Here is a 5,947-nt window from a genome sequence, read left to right on the forward strand (position 1 = left end):
ATCCCCCCAGTCACTGAGAAACTTTGGCTTGGTTTCAGACAAAGCCCTTCTCTTGAATGAAGGAGGTTATTGGGGCAGGACTGTCTGCTCTCAATAATGTTTGAAAATACCCTGCATGGGATACAAGATTAACTCAAAAAAATTAGTAGCCCTCCTGTACATAGATGATAAAAGGGCTGGGGAAGAAACCAGAGAATCAACACCCTTCACAATAGCCACAAACAGTATAAAATATCTCAGAGCAAACAAGTGGAAGAATCGTATGACAAGAACTTTAAATCTTTGAAGAAAGAAATTGAAGAAGACACCAAAAAGTGGAAAAATCTTCCATGCTCTTGGGTAGGCAGAATTAACATAGTAAAAATGATAATCTTACCAAAAGCAATCTACAGATTTAACGCAATGCTCATCAAAATCCCAGCAAAGTTCCTCAAAGACCTCAAAAGAACGGTACTCAACTTCATTTGGAAAAGTAAAAATCCAGAATAGCCAAAACAATCCTGTAAAATAAAAGAACTTCTGGAGGCATCATGACCCCTAAATTCAAACTCTACTACAGAGCTACAGTACTGAAAACAGCATAGTATTGGCATAAGAACAGACAGGAGGACCAATGGAACCAAATAGAAGACCCAGATATCAATCCACACATCTTTGAACACCTGATCTTTGATAAAGAAGCAAAAAATATCAAATGAAAAAAAGAAAGCATATTTAACAAGTGGTGCTGGCATAACTGGATTTCAACATGTAGGAGAATGGAAATAGACCCATATCTATCACCATGCACAAACCACAAGTCCAAATGAATCAAAGAACTCAACATAAATCCAGCCACACTGAACCTTATAGAAGAGAAAGTGGGAAGTACACTTGAACACATTGGCACAGGGAACCACTTCCTAAATACAACCCCAGCAGCACAAACACTGAGAGAAACAATTAATAAATGGGACCTCCTGAAATTGAAAAGCTTCTTAAAGCATAGGGCATGGTCAACAAGACAAAACGACAGCTTACAGAATGGGAAAAGATATTCACTAACCTCACATCAGACAGAGGTATGATCTTCAAAATATACAAAGAACTCAAGAAATTGGACACCAAAAGATCACATAATCCAATAGAAAATGGAGTACAGACTTAAACAGAGAAGTCTCAACAGAGGAATCTAAAATGGCTGAAAGACACCTAAGGAAATATTCAACATCCTTAGTCATCAGAGAAAGGCAAATCAAAACAACTCTGAGATTTCATCTTACACCTGTAAGAATGGCCAAGATCAATAACACTGATGACAACTTATGCTAGAGAGGTTGTGGGTGAAAGGTGGGAAAGCAAGCTGGTACAATCCCTTTAGATGTCAGTGTGGTAATTTCTCAGAAAATTAGGAAACAACCTTCCTCAAGACCCAGTAATACCAGTTTTGAGTATATATCCAAAGGATGCTCAATCATGCCACAAGGATATGTGCTCAACTATGTTCATAGCAGCTTTGTTTGTCATAGCCAGAACCTAGAAACAACCTAAATGCCCCTCGACCAAAGAATGGCTAAGAAAAATGTGGTACATTTACACAATAGAGTACAACATAGCAGAAAAAATAACGACAGTTTGAAATTTTCAGGCAAATGGATGGAGCTAGAAAACATTATTTTGAGTGAGGTAACCCAGACACAGAAAGACAATTATCACATGTACTCACTCATAGGTGGTTTTTAAACATAAAGCAAAGAAAGACAGCCTACAAACCACAATCCCAGAGAACTTAGACAACAATGAGGACCCTAAGAGAGACTTACATAGATATTAACTACATGGGAAGTAGAAAGTAGAAAAAGAAAATATCTACTGAGTAAATTGGAAGCATGGGGACCTTGGGGGAGGGTTAAAGGGGGAGGTGAGATGCAGACAGGGGAGCAGAGAAAACTGTAGAGCTCAATAAATATCAATAATAAAAAAAGAAAAAAAAAGAAATTATCCTGCATAATGGACTCTTTGCTCCAGAGGGTCATGCAAGATGATGCTCATTAAACAGTGGAAGACACCTCATGTTGTCCTCTTTGTGTTCAGAGGAGGCTCTCAGTACCTCAAAAAAGTAATTTAAAGAAGCTTTAAACTCCCTAGGCTAGGAATCAGTGGGACCAGCTTGCCACTTTAGATGGCAAAGCAAGCGAAGTGACTTGCATTGCCCGGGTCCTTCTATTAAGAAGCCCTTGCCATACTGAAATAGAGAGAACATTTCCTTAGCATTCCTGCTGTCTTTAGTGCCCCTCCTCTAGCACATGGACAATTGCTTCATCTAAAGGTGTATGTGAGCATCTGAACTCTTCCATCAGATTAGGGATTTCTCTTTTCATTGTGGTTCTGGGAATTGAACTTGGGACTCATGCATACTAGGTAAGCATCTTACCATTGAGATACATTTTTTTTTCAAGACAGGGTTTTTCCGTGTAACAGTTTGGCCTCGAACTCATAGAGATCTGCCTGCCTCTGCCTCCCAAATGCTGAGATTAAAGGCACGTGCCACTACCGTCCAGCTTGAGATACATCCTTAACTCAGCCCCAGACTATAGATTTCTCAATGGCCAGGGGATGGGGTGAGGTGGGAGAAGAATTTTGTTTGCATAGTGCTTCCTGCAGCTTCTCAGCTATTTGTAGTGTTTGGCGCCTCTAAAAATATTTGTTGAATTGATTAATAAAGTACGGAATGGATTTTCCCTATGGAGAACCAGTATTTGAGCCTAGCTGTTCTTTATATTCATAGTCAGAATAACTTACCCTGCTAGAAGAGCATCCATTTCTTTTTTGAATGCAAGATTAATAAATAATGAGCATGGGAAGGCTAGATCAAATTGATTTAGTCCAGCAGGTGTTTGGACACCTGCCACAAACAAGTCCTGTGCCATGTGTCCTCTCAGAAAGGACATAGCCCTAAACAACTCAAATGTTTTAAAAATATATATTTCAAACACGCGTACAAAAACGCATCAACAGTTAAAAAAACACCATGGTTTCATGACTTTACTTCAAAAGCAAGGCATAAGCAGTATGTACAGGCTCTGGAAGCCAAGAACCTTTAAAGGAATTGGTATAAAAAATTGTTTTCAAGCCATGGTTGAGACAGCTCTGATTGACTTGGAATTCAATATATAGACAGGCTGACCTTAAACTCACAGAGAGCTATTTGCCTCTACCTCCTGCGTGCTGAACTTAAAGATATGCACCACCACATTCAGCTCACATATAAAAATCTTTTGGGATCGTGCCAAACCTAAGCAGAATTTCCCTGAGGCTACATAGAGTGGTCATATAGCCCATGATATAGAAGAAGTCATTCATTTCACAGGAAAATATTATCATCTGATGTTGAAGTATTACCCCAGATTCAAAGTAGTATGTTTGGTATAGGTTTGTTCTGGATTTCTGAAACCCAAATAATTCTGAAATTTCAAAGCACATATAATCACAAAGGATATAGGTAAGGCATTGTAAGTCTGTGCTCTATGGATTACAGCTTTGGACTTGGTTATTAAAGAATGCTTTTCTTTTAATTACACACACATGTATTTATTTACGCACATGTGAAGGTCAGAGGACAACTTGTGAAAGTTCATTCTTCCCTTCCACGTGGATCTCAGGGACCTAACTCAGATTACCAGGCTTCACACTGATCCATTTCACAGACCTATGCTGGCGGCTGGCATGCTTGCTTCTTCCCCCCCCCCTTCCTTTCTCTCTCCCTCTTTTGTTCTATGCTCTGAAAGGGCAAAAAGTAAGGGAAGAGGAGTGAGCCAGGTGAGGCAACCAAGGGCATCTGGTAACAAATCTTTACCATCCTCCCCCTCTCAGTTCGCACCTCTACCCATCTTCCTTGGGCTCTGCCTGTTTTCCAGTCTCTAGGTTGCTCAGTTTCATTCTCATCTAATAGAACTTTGTTGCAGCACCAATTTTATAACAAGGCTCACATCTGTTTTCCATCACAGAGAGTCCATGTCTTCTGTCCTCTGTGTCTGACCCAGCTTCCCTCTCAGCTTTGGGGTCATTTCTCTTTCATCTGTGACTTCCATCCTTCTGCTCTGGTCATTGGCTCCAGACTCAGCATTTTCATCTATTTCTTCTTCAGGAAGTTCTTTCTCTCCAGGGCTATTATTATCTTTTTCATCTATGTGTATCTCTCTCTTTATTCCTTCCCTCATCTTCCAGTTTACTCCTAAAATAAGTATATTTTATACCTATATAGGTAGGTGCCTAGTGGCAGCTACCTATAATCCATGTACTCTGGATGCTGAGATGGGAGAACCATGAGTTCCAAGTCAGCCAGAGCTACATAATGATACTATATGAGCACATAATAAAAAACAAGAAAAAGGGGCATTTTTTTAAACTAAAAGGCAAGTCAAGCTTTTCTCTTAAACAGCAGATTTACTGTAATTACAGATTCAAAGTATACAATTTGATAACAATTACTTCATTGATATATATGCAAATATATAATATAATCAATATAGATGTGTATATATATGTCAACAATTTAAACACTAAATATATCCTTAACTCTTCTAAAATTTCTATTGGCCCCCCGAACAATCTCTCCTTCTCTGATGTTATGGTTTGAGTGTGAAGTGCTTCTTACAGGCTCATGTGCTGGAAGATTTTTTACCCCAGCTGGCAATGCTGTTTTGGAAGATGCCAGAACCTTTACAGTGGTGCCTAGCTCCCAGAAGTGAGACACCGAGTGGGGTGAACCTTGAAATTTCGAGTCTGACCCTCCCTCTTTCTTTCTGCTTTCTGTTCTGCGACTGCTGCTGTTCCTTTCGTACCACGATGGACTGTAGCTTCTCAAACCATGGGTCAAAAAAACTTCTAAGTTGTTTCTCATCAGGCATTTGGTCCCAGCAATAAAAAAAGGAACCAACATACTATTCTTTCTCCTTCCTTCATAATCTTAAGAAACCTCTGCTTTTATTTCTGTTTATATATATCATAAAATTAATATCAATTCAATTCAAAAGTATATAGTGTTGTACCTTGATGTTTCTAAAAATAATGACGGCAATATTAACGTGATGATGTTAACCTTGTTTCATAATCCATTTGAAGAACGAAAGAATTTTTTTGAACGATACGCCCTCTAGTGGCAAATGAAGGACAACAAGCCTTTCAGATAGAAAATTGGATTGTTACAAGAGAGTTGGGTTAATCAACCTCTGAACCGTAATAAATTCAAAGTACTAATTGTTGAAGCGCATAAACAGCAGTCAATCCCCACTTGGGACACGGCTAGGGGAGGTGTATGAATTGGCCCTGGCATTGCTCTGTTTTGAAGCAGACTTGGAGAAATGTACACTTCCTATATGGTATCTCAGATCTTAGCTCCACAACCAAATCCTTTTTACAGAGATCCCAAGAGACTTTTCACCGTGACAGTGTAAGTGACTGCCTTGAATCATTCCTTTATTCTCAGAAGCCACACTAAGAGAATACCAACGCTATGCAAGAGAGAAAATTACTAAGAAGGAATGTATTTCAAATTGTTACCCCCCCCCCCCACCTCAGTTTCCCAAGTCACGGCTTCAAAGGCCCCAAGTCAATGCATTTTAATTGGTAGTCATTGTGGTAGGTTCAGATATTTGAATGGCTGCTTCCCAGTTGGTGGACTGTTAAGAAGGATTAAGAAGTGGTTCCTTGTTGGAAGGGGTGTGTCACTGGGGATGAACTTTGAGGTTTCAAAAGACAACACTAGGTCCAGTCTCTCTCTCTCTGCCTGCAGATCAGTATGGAAACTCTGCTCCAGTGATAGCCCATGCGGTTGCTCCAGCCCCATGCCTGCCTGCCTGCAGCTATACTCCCTGCCATGACTGGATTAACCCTCTGAAACTGTAAGCAAGCCCCCAATTAGACACTTTCATTTATAAATTGTCTTGGTCTGGGTGTCCCTTCACAG

This window comes from Alexandromys fortis, unplaced genomic scaffold, assembly GCF_014885135.2.
Source record: "Alexandromys fortis isolate MF-2015 unplaced genomic scaffold, M_Fortis_MF-2015_v1.1 scaffold_200, whole genome shotgun sequence".
Taxonomy (NCBI): Eukaryota; Metazoa; Chordata; class Mammalia; order Rodentia; family Cricetidae; genus Alexandromys; species Alexandromys fortis.